We start from the raw sequence: 17,864 nt of genomic DNA, 5'->3' as shown, positions 1-17,864 counted from the left end.
ACACTGTGCACTCTCTGCTTTGTTCTAAATATCATGCTTTCTTAGCTGTATTAACTTTTATCAATACCAATGCTCCTAATTGAATTCAGTTACTACACACACCACAAAGGTTTCCCAGATTTCCTGGCTGGATCAAGACTCTTATATAGCATTTAGCACATTCAACTGACATTCTTTATTTGCTTTTCTCTCCTTGAGTCAGGAACCATGTGATGTTCATCTCTGTTAGTGTCAACACCTGGCTTTTTGGGTAGGCATTCACCTACGTTAGTTGAACTGAATTGCAATATAATTTTCCACCTAAGTTCTTGGGCAGAATGAGGTGGTCTAGTGGCAAGCATGCACAGGATGGGCAGGTGGGCCGGGGGCTGGCCAGCCTCCCAGCCCCCGCCAAATCTTCATTCTATTTGGGCTCTCTCTGGTGTTTTCTCGTTATCCTGCCTCTGTCTAGTCACTTGTCCCCTCATAACCATTCCACTGTCGCTGTCTGTGTGACCCCGCCCTTATATCCTTAGCCCCCAGTCTCAGGTGTGCCAACTTACGCATGCCCACAACATCCTTGAGGTATCCACCATTAGGCATGGGTGCCCCGGGCCCTCTCTCCCAAGTGCTTCTTGCATTCAGAGTTGCAGGTGATAGCCAGAGTGGTCAGTGGCATAAAAGCCTGATCATTTCACGTACCCTATAGGTGGTCTAACTGGCTGTAAGTGAATGTCATTTAACCAGTGTAATTTCATAAAATCTGGGTAGTTTTATTCTCATGAATAATTTTAGAGAAATTACCTGGGGCAATGTAGGGTAAAGAAAATATCAGGCTTTTCTGCCCTTCCGCCATCAGGATAGATGATGGATCCTTGTCCTGAATGCATGCCTGATGGCGGGCACCTGGAATAGGGTGTGGGCATAGGTAGATGGGATTCAGCTGAGTTAAGACTGTGCTTTTAAGGGCGGCATCACGGGGACGCCAGAAGCAGCAGCAGCAGCAGCAGCAGCAGCAGCAGCAGCAGCAGCAGCAGCAGCAGCAGCAGCAGCAGCAGCAGCACCACCAGCACCAGCACCAGCAGTAGAAGCCGAAGCAGAAGCCGCAAGAGAAGCCGAGAAGCAGCAGAATGAACGCTAGAGAGCCCAGATAGAGTGAAGACTTGCTGGGGGCTGGGAGGCCTGCCAGCCTCCCAGCCCCCCAGCCAGCACCCCTGCCTGCCATATGCCTGGTGAACCCCAAATAAAAAACCTGCAAAACTACTGAGGACTCTGACGCCTCCTTTACCCGGTCTGCATGGGATCAGAAAACCTGCACCGTGTCCATGTCCTGCCCTTACAGGCAATTATTGGGATGTTCTTTTGAATTTCATATGCTGCAGAATAATGTCATACTTATTTCTAAACAAATATAGGGATACACTTCAACATTTCCACATTTTCCAAGATCCTTGCCCCAACAAAAACTATCATTAGTAATCACAAGAAAATAAATCAATAGTTGGTCTTATTTTATATACAGCTTCAGAAATTAAAATTCATACCTGACAGTCCACTTGATTGTAGAATCTAGCCCTGTTTCTTTGCAGAATCAAGATAGCTCTAGAGAATGGCGACCCAGGCTGGGTGACTGCCCTGAGCTTCTAGAGGAGCAGCTTGCTACAGTACACTTCTGTTGCCTTTTGCTTTCCTCTTATCCTCTCCTTAAAAAGTAGAGGTTACTCTTCAGTCATACGCTTAAGTGCTTAGCTCCCTCCAAGAATATCCAATCCCTAACCTGCCTGATTAATTAGCTGAGTAAATCTAAGAAACTCCTTAGCCGTCCGGGCCTTCCGATTGCCAAGTTGTATAAAATTCATAGACTGCATGTATTCATAAGCACAAGAAAACACCTGTGAGCAATTAACCAAATACCCTTGATTTAGAGCCTTGGAAACAAGCTGATGGCCCTTAGCCCATTGGCACAGGTCTGTAATTATGTGAGACCACAACCAATCATCCCAACAGACCAATTACAGGAAGGGTCATTCATTCAACTACAACATGATGCTGCCTCTAAAAATAATTCCGCCTGAGATTCAGAAAGAAGTATTCTTTCTAAGGGTGCTGCTTTAAAGCAATGGAACACTGGTGTTTGGAAGTAGTACTTCAGACCATTTTTGTGAAATGAATCATTTATATATAAATGACCAGGGGACAGGAAGCCCACAAGACCAATTTTTAAAATTCACAAAATTAGGGGCCTCCCTGGTGGCACAAGGGGTTAAGCAGAGCACTGTGAGGCAATCCGCAGCCTCTGCAGTGCGAGTTCGATCCACGGCCCACCAGCAAGCAACCGACATGGCACAGCAGACCACTCCTGGCTAGCCCGCTGCTCCCCTCAGCAGTGTATTTTGGTCAGTCTGCCTGTTCTGTTCCTCACTCTTTCTGGTGGGTCCTCTTGCCCCCAGCATCTCTAGCCTGTGCCCCAGCTCTTGTATGCATAAATAAAATAAATCTTTAAAAAATTCATAAAATTAAAAATCATATCTAAAATTACCAACCCAGAAAATGTTGCATATAACTCTTCGTTTCTATCTGACCTAGAAATTATATCCACCAAGCTAATAAACAGTCTGCAACCAATAGTGTGACTTGTGAAAAAGCAAAAATCCTTCTCTGAGACAGTCCACTACAAAATTACAACACAAAATGATTTGTTTAATCCTTTTATTTGAAGATCAAATTCTGATTTATCACTCTCGAGTGGACCTTACTTTATACCTTATGTGGAAAGAACAATTAAAATTAAGCCCCACAATATTGAAGGAAGCCATCTATTGATATTTTGAGAATTAGTACCCAAATAATCCAAAGACCCCACCAAAACAAGAGTTTTGAACCAAGTATGAATAGGCCTCAGGAGCTATGTGAATACTCAAAAATACTAGGATAATTTTGCATGCACATATATACTTTCAGGACAGAGAAGTGGGAAGTATCTGTCGCTACAGTGCCTAATACAGTGGCCACTACAGCATATGGCTACCGAGTACTTGATATATTGCAGCTGAGGTGTGCTAGAGCAGTAAAATTCCTGCTGGATTTTGAAGTCTTAAAAACTATTAAAATTCTCATTAAAGATTATAATCTTGATTGATATTGAAATTATAATATTTCTATATATCAGGCTAAATATATACTTAAATCAGATATTCATATTATTAAAATTAACCCCACTACTTTCTTATCACCTTTTAAAATATGGCTATTAGAAAAACTAAAGTTAAGTAGATAGTTCTAGTTATATTTCTATTGATGGGATTGGCTCTAGCGTTTTCAGCAGTTTTTCAAAGGACACTTTTTCTTAGAAGAAGGAGGGACTACTTAAGAAGCAAATGCTCATCTCTCATCCTTCAGATTCTGTCTCAGAGGGTCTTAGAGCGTTTCCAGCACAAGGATACTCAGAGGCATGGCAAGGACTTCCTTAGTCCACATTTGGAGACATGCAGCCTTGGAAACGGCTGGCGTTGTTGTTCATAGAGGCAAGCACTGACCAACTATCATTTCACCACCGGCACACACATTCTCCCTCTCTGGTCTGAGAGGTACACATAGACATGAATCTGTATGCCTTCTTGCATACTCCATTTAAAATCTGAATATATTAACACCTCATGTCAATCCTGCTTCTTCTGCAATTTCTATCTGGGTCATGAGCATCTTTTAATTCCTCCTCTACTCATTCCCTGCCCACACCAACACATGCAAACAATCATTAAGGCCTATCAGTCTTTCTAATAGATTTTTGTGTTTCTTTGTCACCACTGCCTGGATTATTGACATAACCTCTCACCTCACCTTCCTCCTAGTCATCTTCTTCACCACTGTTAGAGTTCGTTTTAAAATCACAAATCTGATTATATCACTCCCTGGTTCAAAGGGTATATCCCAAAAATCTCATTGTAGCCAAATGGTCTTCCATAAGCTGTGTCAATCCATATTTCACCCTCACTACACCCCCACATCCTCATGTACACTCCAGCCACACAAGGCAGTCTTTTTTTAATGCCTCCAAGTCTTAGCCCATGTGTTTCCTTCTGTCAGAATACCTTTCCTTCCCCTCCCCTTCAAGACCCAGGTTATCACGATCCCTACTACATCCACATTTGGACTCTCATAACACTTTGTACCTGTCCCTGTTATGTCACATCTTATACTGTATTGAATTGTTTGACTGTGAGATCCTTTGAGTTGTTCACTTTTCTGCCTTGTACGGTACTAGGAGCTATAGGATTTATTTGCTATCCAGAGAAATTCCAATTAGTCTTGTGTCTGTAAATCTTCCAAAAGTACAGTTCTCCAACTTCACAAGTTAGAATTTGATGAAGGTATCTTAGAGATCTTCTAGTTTACCCTCTTATTGATGAGCAAATCAAGACCTTCAGAGGCTACATGAATCATCACTTATGAAAAGCCTGCTATCTCATGTCATCTTCATAATGATTATGAAGTGGCATTTCTATGAATACCTATATACAGCAGAGACAAAAGAAGTTTCTGTGAATTTAAATAATGTTCCCATAGCTGGTTAGATTAGACTAGAATCAGTCTCCTGATAATTGATCTAGCTATCTCTCCCTTGTTTCAGATAACTAGTTACCATTTCAGGAGCTCCCTGTGTTATTCAACATATGATGATATTTTGTATAAAAAGATAGTGTTTTACTGGAAAGAACCACATTACAGCCACGAGACAAGTTTCAACCTCAGCTCTGTCTCTTCTGGAGTCTCCTTTTTTGTTATATGAAGAGATTTATACCAGCACAAACAATCATTAAGGCCTATCATTCTTCTAATAATAATAATATTATTATTAACATAGAATATTTATAGAAACAACCTAAGAGTCTATCAATGAATGGATAAAAAATGTGGGATGTATTGTATGTATTCTAATAGAATTATGTGTATATATCTAACAGAATATTAGACATAAAAAAGAAATTCTGCCATTTGAGACAACAGGGAAAGACCTTGAGGGCATTTTGTTAAATGAAAGAAAGGCAAGTTAAAGAAAGAAAGTTAAAGAAGACAAGTTAAAGACAAGTTAAAGAAAGACAAATACCACCTGATATCACTTATATGTGGACTCTATAAAAGCCAAATTCAGAAACAGATTATAGAATAGTGGGTGCCAATAGCTAAGTGGTGAAGAATACAAGATATTGTGAAAGGAATATAAACTTCCAGTTATACGATGATTAAGTTCTGGAAACTTAAAGTATAGCATGGTGACTACAGTTAAAATATTGTATTATATACTTGAAAAGTGCTAAGAAAATAGATTTTATATATTCTCACTATACATGCACAAAAGGTTTACATGAGGGGATGGATATGTTAACTAACTTTATTGTGACAATATTTTGCAATATATATTTTCATCAAGTCATCATAATATACACCTTAAATTTATGTATTGTTATATGTCAGTTATATTTCAATGAACCTGAAATAATTTATAAAATAATGTCAGATATGAAATTATATGTCTGAAGATGTTTAATGTACTGTATCATTTCAACTTGCAGATATTTAGTGATTTCTTTTGAAATATTGTTCATTATGACATTAATTGGCATTATTATAGAATAGTCAAAAACTATAAGAAATTAATAGCAGAAAAAATATTTCCATCATGATCACTTAACATTTGACATAATGCTTTTCAATTTTTTCTAGGTAATTTTTATTTGTATGACAAATTTGTGAAAATAAAAAATTTTATCTGCCGTTTTTCATTTTACATTATGACATTAACATTACCCATTATTACTATATAATCTTCATAAGCAAAACTTTTTATGGCTGCATAAGTATCCATCAACTATTTATCTTGAGTTGCTCAGAGTTGTTTGACTTCAAATACAGTCATATTTAAAGACGTGAGGTGCAGCCACATGCATTTACATCTCAAGAAAGTTCTCAAATATCTTTCATCCATTGTTTCTTAAGTGGGGTCCTCAGACCAGCAAGTTCTCTATCACCTGCAAACTTACTAGCAAAGGAGACTCTTGAGCCCTACTGGACCTATTGAACTGGAATCTGCCTTTCAACAAGATACCCACATGATTCATGTGCTCAATAAATATAAAAGGTAGTGACTAAAACAGTTATTCAAAACCTTGCTTATACTTTAATATCACTTGGGAAAATCTTCAAAATTCTGGTGTTCAACTCTCACTTGAGACTAAACCATAATCCCCAAGAGTGGTACCCAAACATCTGTCTTTTTTAATGGTGCTGTGTTCATTCCTATGCACTTAAAAGAGGAAGGAACTGAGACCAGCCACAAACTGATTAGATGTTTAAACAGCCCTCTCTCTAGCTGGAGTTCCTTTTACTAGGTGACTCTACTTATATGGAAAGCTCTGGGAAAATTAGACGAGATTAAAAAAAAAAAAGCAGACCTACAATAGAAACACAAGAAAGCCCACAATGCTTTTAAGAAAATTTAAATTAAAAAATTTCTTAAAATTTCCCCATTTTGTGCTTTCTTTTCTTGCCCTCCCTAGGCCCCTTCTTCCTCCCCTCCTCTCACAAGAAATTCCTGGCCATGATCGTCTCTGGAGATCATGTTCAGCAACCGCAAAAAGTGGGTTTCCTATATCACAGAGCCAAGAAGCAAGAGAAAGAATGCTTAATTTCTTCTCAATAATGTCTTTGTTCCTCCTCATTCTCTCACCTTCAATTTCCAAGGCAAATTCCTTCTAGAAGCCTGTATTTAAGCAAGGTTGTGGATTTGGAAACTAACTCTCTCTACACAATGCACAACCCATAGCTGACAAAAAGTCAAGGTCATAGCCATGAACTGCTTTCTTAATTTTCCTTACAGTGAATTAACCACTTACAAAACAAACACCTCAGTTAACTTGGAAGCCTTTGATCTCCCTGTCCTGCAGAATGTTTAACCACTTTTAACATCTGACCAAGAGAAGTACGCACTTTTCAAAATTAGAGCTTGATATTATTTCCCTTTTTTAAAAAAAACATAAGCTAGATCATAGCACACATTCTGAATTTTAAGTTTTGTAGAGAAAGTTAAAATAAACAGAGAGCACATAGCATTATACTTGGTCAGTTAAAAATGATTTAAGATTTTTGGGCCTCCCCTGGTGGCGCAGTGGTTGAGCGCTGGGCTGCAAGGCTGCCCGCAGCCTCTGTAGTGCCGGTTCGTTCCCCAGCTGCCGGCGAGGGTCCCACAAAAAAAAAAAAAAAAAAGATTTTTTAATCTTTTATCCCAGTTTTAGGGACTTTTAGTATTTGAGTTCTAATTTCTTTCAGAGTCCAGAGTGCTGACCATTACACTAATTTCTTTCAAATGTTCAACCACAATTTAATGTTTGCTTTAAATTTTGAAATTTATTTTAAAATTTGTATTTTAAACTCTTGTTTAAAATACAAAAGAATTTTAAAGATATGACAAGCTAGTAATGACCATATGAGTACACAGGCACTTACCTTCTCTCCCCCTTGACAACAACTAAACATTAAAGAATTTTGTTTCAACTCTGGAAAGAGAATGATATGTATGCCACAGGGTCATGAAAGATTTCAGAATTTTCTGGAAGAGAAGAAATGGTTGGAGGAGTGCTGAACTGCAAGAAGGGAGCTGAGACTTTTATGCACTGACATCCTTCTTCTTTAGTCCATAGGTTTTGGGGTGCCCTGTGGCTAAGCCTGTTTATAGGTCTGGGAGGTGGGATTGCCAATATGGGTAAGTCAGAGCTTGCATAGACTTGTCCATCTCCACTGCCAGTGCAATTGGAGGTGGGCTGCAGGGGCATGAATGCAGCTGGCTCCAGAGGCGACACTACAGTCATGTATACACGGAAGTGGAAGAGTCAGAACTCAGTCCAACATCTGCATGTGACATTCCTACCTAAAGCTTCCTGAGCCATCTCTGCTGCCAAAGTCGAGGGACAAAAGGGGGCTTTAGATCCTTTAAACCCAGAAACTGTGTTTATGTGCATTTGGGGGGTTGAGAAAATCCATAATTCCCATCATATTTTCAAAAGGTTTCCTGGTAAGTGTTTAAGAACCACAAACATAAAGCCCTAATCCCTGACATGACAGGTGAGACTCTGCACAGTCCAGACAAACAACCTCTCAGAGCCTCATCTCCTGCCAGCGCCTCCTCAGCTCCAGTCCCAGAACTTCTCACCAGACTTGCACAAGCTGTAAGCCCTTTAATTCCTCTTTGATTTAACACACACCTTTCTCTCTGCCAGGAATGTCATTCCCCCTTTGCCATTTCCTCAGCCCCTTCCCTGCCTGGTGAATTAGCTCTTATCCTTTAAGACTCAGCAATAAAATACAAAATCACCTCTTCAGCTGGGCTCTTCTCTCCTTCTCCTTCTTAATTTCTTCCTCATTGGTTTCCTGATCAATCCATGAGTCCCTGTATGTCTCTCACCCCATGGTGTTATAATTACTTATGTGATGGTCTCCTCTTGAAAGTACAGACACACCCTTACCACCCCAAACCAGGACCTGCAACAGCAGCCAACTATGATATTGATGCCACAAAGGAGGGGATGAATGATCACATTCACTAGCTTGGCCAATTGCCTCTTTGCATCTTGCAGAGAACCTGCCACTGAGGGGCTGGGACATTCATTCCTGCTCAGCTTGTTACAATCTGCTTTGGTCCAAATGTAAATTTCTAGCAGTTACCTGCATACCTTTTAAGAATTGACATACCTTTTAAGAACTACTATGAGAAAAAGAACAATCAGAACAAGAAAGGAGGGCCTCCCGGGTGGCGCAGCGATTGAGCACTGGGCTGTGAAGCTGCCCGCAGCCTCTGCAGCACCGGTTCGATCCCTGGCTGCCGGGCAAGGGTCCCACATGGCGCGCAGACCTCTCTTGCAGCCCGCTGCTCCCCTCAGCAGTGTACTTCGTCACTCTGTTTTGTTCCCCGCTCTGGCTCTGGTGAATTCTCTCACCCTCCCGTGCTTCTGACCATACCCAGTGCTTGCATAAATAAATAAATAAATCTTAATGAGGGGGAAAAAAAAAACCTGGAGAAACCTGGAGAAACCTGGAGAAAAGTGTCCAAAGCTATTAAAACAACAACAACAACAAAGGAGGCTTGCATTTAAAAGTGGAATTGCTGACATAAAAAATTCAATAGAACGTTTGGAAGAGAGAGTAGGAGAAATCTAGAAAGTAGAGAAACTGCTGCAAGGCTAGTGCATATCCCTCCCCATGGCATTCTGGGTGTCCTCTCTCACCAGTGCATCTGTCACCCTGCATGGTAATGGCTAGGTCACCTGTCTCCGACTCCCATGGAGAGTGCTCCCTTCAGAGTTGGGACAGTATCTCTTTCTACTCCTATCACCTATCACAGTGCTTGGCACGTAGTGGGTGTTCACATACATATGTATTGAAAGTGAATGTCAAATACATAAATGAGTGAAAGTGAGCTTCAGTTGGGCTCAGGGTTAAGAGGAAGCTTCATAATAACTAGTTTGGAGGTTTGTGAAAAAGGTGAGAGATGGAAAATCCCAGTGACAACACCCCAATCCCCAGGGAAGCACCGGGCTAAGGTAGCAGCAGTTTCAGCAACTTTAAGCTTGCCTACCCAGAGAGAGGGGGACTATCTGGGTGGACCCAAGGGGTTGGGACTACATAGAAGAATTTTAAAAAAGAAAGCGGAGGGCAAGAACTCTCTCAGCAGTAATATTTCTTGAGGAATTAACACATACCAGGCAGTACTCATGCATTGTCTCAATTAAGTTCCACAAAACCCTAGAAGACAGCCACAACTTTTACTACATCAATTTTCTAGATGAGAAGAAGACAATAGACAGATAGTAAACCTCTGAGCCAAGGTTCTAGAACTACAAGTGATAGAATGGGACTTGAGGAAAGAAGTCTGATCACATCTGTGTGACTTGAACCCCTGGGCTAGTGTTCCTGGCAGAGCTTCCCACTGCCTGGTTGGCCCTGCAGGGAGCCCAGCACGCTCTGCCCTTCGGGGCTGCCAGTCCTGGCAGATCCCTCCCCCAGATACCACAGTCTCCCTTTCCCAGAAAATGCTGTGTGGGAGAGAGTAAATAGCTGGGTTTGGGACATAATGCTTTTCTTCTGTTTCATGTTACTGGATTTGATGCACAGAAAACTGCCCGGAACCTCAAATAATTACAGTAAGAGGACTCTGCTTCCTTCACGTGGCCACAGCAGACAGGCACTAGCCCAGACGGGTGCACAGTGAGTGTTGTCACTGTGAGGAGGGAAAGGCAGGAGCCTTGAATCTGGAATTTCCTACAGAACCACAAGCGCAGCGTGGCACTTGGAAGACATGGGGAAGGCCTCCTCCCCTCTTTGAAGGTCTCTGGCTGGTTTCATATGAAAAACTCACTTAATAAAAAGACCTTTAAGACATATGATTAGGTGGAAAAAATGGCAAGTTGTAAGAGGGTACCATTTTCGTCAGGAAAAAGCCCCACCAGACAGCCCACCGTCTGGAAAACCACGCACTGTCTGCTAGTCGTCTGCAGAGGGGGGCATGTGCAGGACAGACCTTGTCTTAACCTATAATTTAAAAAATTCTCCCGATATTATGATAGTTATATAGTACTGGGTAATGAAAAATAAATAGATTTAAAAGAATAAAAAATGAAGGACAAACCCTGTTTTTTTTCCTGTTTTTTTTTTTTTTTTTTCAAGAATAGAGAATCAGCTTCCCCAAATGATTCCTTCCCTCAGTGGCTTCCCTCATTTTTTTAAGATTTATTTATTTATGCATGGGGTACAGGCAAGAGGTGTAGGGGACAAGAGAACTCACCAGAGACAGAGCTGGAAACAGAACAGGCAGATTGACTGAAATGCACTGCTGAGGGGAGCAGTGGTGAGACAGGAGAGGTCTGCTGTGCTATGTAGGTAACTCCCTGGCTGGGGATTGAATTCATGCTGCAGAGGTAGATTGCTTCATAGGTTGTGTCTTAACCCCTTAAGCTCACAGGGAGGCCTGGCTTCCCTCAATTTTAAACTAGACACATAATACACTGCCTACCAAACACTGATATAGGTTCATAGCTTGTTCTGAGCTAGAAGAGACTGAGGAGATATTCAGATTCATCCTTTTTTAGATGAACAAAGGGAAGTTATTCCCATTCTCTCACCATTCACCTCAACTTCAGCCTTCCCCTTTTTCAACATTCATTCAGAGCTAATGTGGCAGAACTAACTCATGGACAGAGCCAACAATAACCAGGGGCACCTAAATATTAGTTCAAAGTCAGTGTATCATTAAGGCAAATGTTGTGGGAGAAGGCTGGGAACTAGAGAGAGTTCTTTGGAAAGGGCTTGCCTAGTGCCCAACAGAGCATGCACACATGTGGATAGTGTGTGTGCTTGAGCATTGATATGCATGTGCATGTGTGGGGTTGTGTTTGAGTTTGTTTGTGTGCCACTATGCATGTGTGTGTATGTGCATTTGTGAATGTTTATATGTGTGTATTACTGAATGTGTGAGTCTGTGTATATGTGTGAGTGTGTAGAATAGGAAGATCTTTCTTTTCCTGGGCCAGGAGTCCGTGGAACTATTGCTGGTACTTGAAGATGTGATGCCAATTCTGACTCTTCCAGAAAGGACAGGACTTAGAGTCACTTCACTGTGATGCGGGGGAGACGAGAATGGTCCTTCCCTTACCTTGGAGGCAACGTGATTTCTCTAGACTCTGGAGATGGACTGGTCTTGTATCTCACTACATCATCATTTTTCAACTAAGATGCCAGTTTCTCTGACTCTCTGGAGACAACAGGATGGAAAGTAGGTAATTAATAGTCCCACTAGAGTGGCTCAGAATCTCCAGGTTCAGTAGTGGGAAGAACACACATTCTGGGACTCAGAAGTCTCAGAAGTTCTAGTTCCTCCTGATCCTCCCTTTACAAATGAATATACTATTATGTTATTCTAGATGACTTTCCTTTCACCAAAATATATTAATTCATATCACATTATCAGTCTTTGCAAGGCCCACAAGCAGTCATAGAGACGGTCCAACAATGGAAAGAGTCCTATCCCTGATCCCATCCAAAGCGTATCCTGTATATTCTTGGTCTACTGGGTACCTTTCCTGCAGATTGGGGTATGGCTCATTGCTGAAATGCCTTTTATGATGTGATATATATTCTCTCTCTGTATCCTCAGGAGATCTTCGGGAGATGCAGAGAGAGAAAATATGTTTAAGTAGAATATCTTACTTTGGGGGTAAGACTTGAGCAATGTAATTGTACACATTCTTATAACATTGAGAAAGAAAGATTTATTTCTCTTGTTTGATGTAGCAAAGGCCTGCCAGTGCAAATCCACTCTAAAATGGAATAGATAACATAATGCAAATATATGTAAAGAAACCTACAGAGAAGTAAACAACGCAGAGAAAATAATGGCTGTAATACATTAGATGGGTGGCAAAGGATAGAGGGAGAATGAACTACATGAAAGTTGGTGCTTTCCATTAGTTTTTATATTCCTTTACCCCTCATGTATCACAATACATCAAGCTCGTAGAGCCCTCTGATACTTCCAGGATATAATCACAAGGAATGGACTGTGTTCATACGCCAGTATTAACAGCAAGCTGTAGTCTAGGAACTGTGATGTTTGAGCAGAAGAGGGGCTGTGGGAATGTAAAGGTAGAAATGAACTTTCAGAGCATTTTCCCCTAGAAAACAAGGACAAGGAGGGTGGGATGATTTTGGCACACTGCAATTCCCACTTGGCATTATCTTACCCAAGGTCTGCTCCTTGCTGTTTGTTGAAATCAATACAGTGGTCACAGAATTTTCTCTTCACTTCCCTTAATTCACTTAAGTTCTTAGTATCTACTCCTCTATCTGATCATTAGAATTTTTAGTGACTCTTTATCCTGGTCCAATCATAGCCAATCATTTCCTCAAAACTTTGTTATTTTAACACTGTTTTAGTAATAATCTCTCTTCTTCCTAACTCTGACTATGCAAGCATGCTTTAAAATGCTAATGACTGGAGCTGGAAAGTGTGCTGGATACACAGATGATGAGTTGCTCCGTGCCTCTCCCCAAAGTCATCTCTGCAAATCCAATGAGAGACTGAAGCTTGCTCGGGAGTCAGTTGTGTCTATGTATCTTGGGATGTCCGACACTTTTCATTAACAGATAATTAAAATTGTTGGACTAAACTGTGAACTCTGGGAATAATTTTCCTTCAAGACTTGCATCGTCGCACACATAAGAACATCTTGCCTGCGGCCCCTCCTCCCACCCAGAAATCTAGCTGTTCCTGAGAGCAAGACGTAGTCATGGGCACTTGCTGACCACATGGCAAAACCAATGACTGCATTCCCCTTGTCCTCAGGATAGTTGGCATCCTAGTCTCCCCACTGCTCTCCTGTTGACCCATTCACCTTCTCCTGCTCATCATGCCACACATTTCACTTGAGGGAATTTTTTTTTCATCAGAGAAATGGCCATGGAAGGCAGGCTATCTTTATAGCAAATATTCTTCATAGAACACACTGGAAATAGTGTTTTAAGTACATAAGTGCCTATCATCACGAGTTGTTAATTGCTTTGTCTCCACTATCTTATTGAATGCTGAGGGGAAAAAAACCCTGAGAGGTATGCATTTTCCTTACTCAAGAACCTGGAAAACTAGGCCTCCCTGGTGGCGCAGGTGGTTGAGCGCCTCACTGTGAAGCTGTCCGCAACCTCTGCAGTATGGGTTCGATCCTGGCCAGCCGGTGAGGGTCCCACATGGCGCAGCAGAACTCTCCTGTCTCGCCCGCTACTCCCCTCAGCAGTGTATTTTGTCAGTCTGCCTGCTCTGTTCCCCACTCTGTCTCTGGTGAATCCTCTTACTCTCCCGTGCATCTGGCCTGTACCCCGGTTCTTGTATAAAAATAAAATCTTTTTTTAAAAGAAAAAGAACCTGGAAAACTGAGGCTCAGGTAGAGGAAGCAGTTCATGCCAGATTATAGATGGAGCGACTGGCAGACTTGGTGGTTGAAGGCTGGTGAGCAGCTCCATACTGAGGCTCCTTACACTACTCCAGGGGAACTGCTTTTCCCCACATAGAAGGATGAAAAATACTTAATGTATTATAATTTTGTTCTATTTTCCTATCCATCTGTAGTATGAGAATAAAACTAATTTTTCATCATATATATTTCTTCTTATAAAAGTAATGTTTGCTCGCTGAAAACCATTTAGGAAATACAGACAAGCAAAAAGGGGAAAAATAGACACTGTGATTCCACCATTTAGCTATAATGTCTTCATTCTGGCATGGATCTGTAAAGATATTTTTGACGGGGACATTTTTATGGGTTCATACTCCATAATCAGTTCATATTGGAAGTCTAACTCTATGCTAATAAATGGTTCTACAGTATTCCATTGTGTAGCTGTACTTTATACTTTAACTATATGAAATGTGTGTCTGTCTAAGATTTTTAAAAAGATAAATATTGTCTGCTCATTTATAATAGTAAACAAGATGTTCCCTCAAAGTATTAAAACTAAACAGAAATCAACAAAAAGCCTTTAAATCAGGGGTTGGCAGATTTTGCTTGTAAAGGGGCCGGTAGTAAATGTTTTTGCTCTCAGGCCATATGGTTTCTGTAGCAACTAGTCACCTCTGCCATGACAGTACCAAAGCTTCCAGGGCGACACACAAATGAATCAGCTGCTTGTGTGTCCACAAAATTATTTATAGTTTATATGAGTTTTGTATAATTTTCAAATGTCATAAATTAGTATCCTTCTTTTCAGCTGTCTTCCAACCTTTTAACATATACTCACATATCCCCCACGGTCTCCCCCTTGATAGTCCACAATTTAAAAACAAAAGCATAGTTCAGTCTGGTATGAAGTCAGGGTGGAACATTATTTTGATGAGAGAGGTAATAAAACCTGCCTTAGCCCATAGGTGATACAAAAGCAGGTGACAAGACATAGTTGGCCCATACTTGTTTCAGATCATCCATTCACACTAGTCTGTCACAAGAGCCAAGACCAAGTGACAGAATCAGTGGGAATTCTCTTTCCAGCCTTTCCTTCTCCTGGATTTACAGATGCACGTCTGGTTGCCACTCTTTCTACCATTCCACAGGTTCAAAAATTACTTCCATTTTCTCTAGCCAGTTTTCTTTCTGGGAGCATGCGATTATTTGTGGGAAAAAAAAATAATTCATACTAAGAAGTGATTGGCAGGGCCCAGTCCTCCCTCCAGGAATTTCCACTGAAAATAACATGCACAGAATTGACTGGATGTTGGAAAGTCCTATTTGAGTAGCAGGATACCCATTTTTTTCAATCCGGAAGTTGACTTTGGTGTTACGAGGCTAAGGGGGTTGCTAATGGGTGCTTACAATTTAATGAGGGAGACAGGACCAAAAAAAATCAAAGTCAAAGACTATTAACTGTCAAGAATATGAAAAATAAATGAAATGTCTAAGCTATGATGGAGACAACAGTAATTGCTCAAAGGCAACGGGTCCAGGTCTTCAGGGGCATTTCTCTGTGTATTGGTAGACAACAGGACCTCACCTTTTGTCTTTTGTGGATAATGGCCTCACAACATCCTCTGGGACTCAAGATTTTTATCCTCACAGAGTTTAAAATCCTCTGGTTTTACTAATGCTATTATGTGCATAAACATTTAAGAAAAATGTGTTTGTTATTGTTTGTTTCTTACTAAGCAGTGACCAAAGATTAGAGGCAGTTTTTAAGCCTTTCACTAAATTTTTAGTGATTGTAAAGCTCCAAAATGCATTTGTGAGTGAGTCCTTTAGTGACTGAGCCTGGGAGTGTTGTCCCTACGTGTAAAGTAACTTACAGGACAGGCAAGGAGAAAGAGAGCAACATGTGTTGATGTAAAAACATTTCCTGCAAAAGTCTCCTTTCACCCAGACTGAAGTCACATGAACCTTCCTTCTGAAAGATAAGTCCTAAGCCTCAGGGCACTGAAACCCTCCTCAGAGGTACCAGACAAAGATGGAGCAAAAAGGTGGCCCTGAGAAGCAAAACAAGTTTAGACCTCCACTATGGAAGCCAGTGGGTTTTCCAGTGTAGTCATGTTTGCTTGCCTTCCGCCCAACCCCGAGTGTACAAGAAGCTCCAAAAACTGGGGTGCAGCTCTGTCCAGAGCACAGGGGGTGCTGGGGAGGGGTCTGCTCAGCAAATGTCCTGAAAAGCCCCTGGGCCAGGAGAGGCAGCTTCAACTAGACATCAGGCCTCTTCTAAAAGTAAAATGGTGAAAAATACACCTTACATCATGTTCTAAAAATTGCTACCCAGTTATTCTTTTTTTAATCACCCAATTTTCACTTCAATGACAAGTGCTAATAGGTCATTAAAATAATATGCACACTGTATTACTAACCTAGGCTATTGGCAACTGCTGCTTGCTGCAAGCTTTTGACATTCCCTTCCTATAGCTGACCACGGTTCCACTTCATCTGGCTCTCTGCCTTTGGCAATGGTCAGGGTTTGATGGTTCAGAGAAAGGCAAATTGCCTAGATAATTAAAATCTGTACTTTTGAAAACATTTTTCTCTCATATTGTCAGGCGAATTTCAATGGGTACAAGTTTCTTTGTGAAAGCCAAAAATAAATTCTGGGCTTAGATGTTGGAGATAAAATTGCTATCTTAAATTCTCAATTGCAGAGAAATAAAGGCTTATCATGGAAATTGTTATTTAGCTGTAACTGTGGGGGTGTAGTTATGATGCTATGATTAACCTCCTTTACAAACGAATGTGTTGAGAATGTAAAGAAACACCCAGAATTTGGTGGCCAAATGCCAGTGTGGTTAGACATCCACAGTGAACTCTTCTCCCTTTGGTAATTGTAATTCTACATCTGTTTCCAGCCTTTGTCACCTTGGTTCAAGCACTGTGCAGGAGGAGTCAGAGGGATTCCTGAAATCAACTACCAGGGAGTAGTCCAGATCCCTGTTGATAAATAATATCCCAATTACTGGTGCTCTTCTGAAATATGTTACTGAATGAAGCAAAAACAGTAAGCCCCTGAGCTTTCAGCATATCTTATTTTTCCATTCACTATAATAACACTATGTCTGTGTTCAAGTAACTCATTCCCTTTGGCCATTCAAAGGAGAGCTTGAGGGAAGAAACGGAAAGATTACAAAACAAACTGTCTTCTTGTGTATACCTTTTCTGCAGAAAAAGGGAGAGTGCTATAAGTTTTACAAATTAGAACAATAACAATGTCACCTCGAATTTATGAAGCACAGGGGTTTTCAGATTTTGTGATTTCAGGTCTTCTGAAAACTTTTTTACAAAGGTGTTTTTAATATGAGAATAGTTGGGAATCTGTGTTATGGTTTAGAGATCAGGCCAGCCATGGGGAACTGTGTGGAAATGGAGACCCAACTCCTGCCTGCCTTGAAGCCCACATCCAGGACCCAGGAGTGACCAGGAGACCAGACCAGACTCCAAAAGAGAAGCAATCATGGAGGAGTAGTAGGAGTCAAGGGCATTTGTTTGAGCATTTAATGAACAATATTTTACCTAGGAGATCATTTATCATTCAGAACCTGACTATGAAGCTTGAAGAAAAAAGCCTGCCTTCCAAAGGCCACGAGACAAGGTAAACTCAGGATCCTGGTGCCCTGACCACGTTTTTCCCATTAGTTTTCAGTTAATCCTGGGTGGCGGGCGTGGATAAAGGTCTGTCTTTTAGGGCCACATTTTTCCATGTTTTCCATGATTACCAAGTGCAATGTTGATTTGTATTTGTTTGGTTTTGGTTTTAGTTTGGTTGTTTGTCATTCATTTCTTTTCCTCCTCACTCCAGTAAAGCTATTTTTCTCTCACTCTATTTTTTCA

General features: G+C 40.9%; 1 protein-coding gene across 1 annotated transcript in view; it reads right to left on the bottom strand.

The window, feature by feature from the left end:
• FRMD6 (FERM domain containing 6) overlaps nt 1-1,652 on the bottom strand; it is a 136,465-nt gene extending 134,813 nt beyond the window's left edge. Inside the window, exon 1 of the mRNA XM_054690358.1 lies at nt 1,524-1,652. The gene's annotated coding sequence lies outside the window, so the exon portion shown is untranslated. The remainder of the gene's footprint in view (nt 1-1,523) is intronic.
• Nucleotides 1,653-17,864: the final 16,212 nt, after the last annotated feature.

The sequence above is a fragment of the Talpa occidentalis genome, unplaced genomic scaffold (assembly GCF_014898055.3).
Source record: "Talpa occidentalis isolate TD23 unplaced genomic scaffold, MPIMG_talOcc4v2.1 talOcc4.11, whole genome shotgun sequence".
NCBI lineage: Eukaryota > Metazoa > Chordata > Mammalia > Eulipotyphla > Talpidae > Talpa > Talpa occidentalis.
Note: the sequence above shows the minus strand (reverse complement) of the source record. Positions and strands in the feature narration are given on the sequence as shown.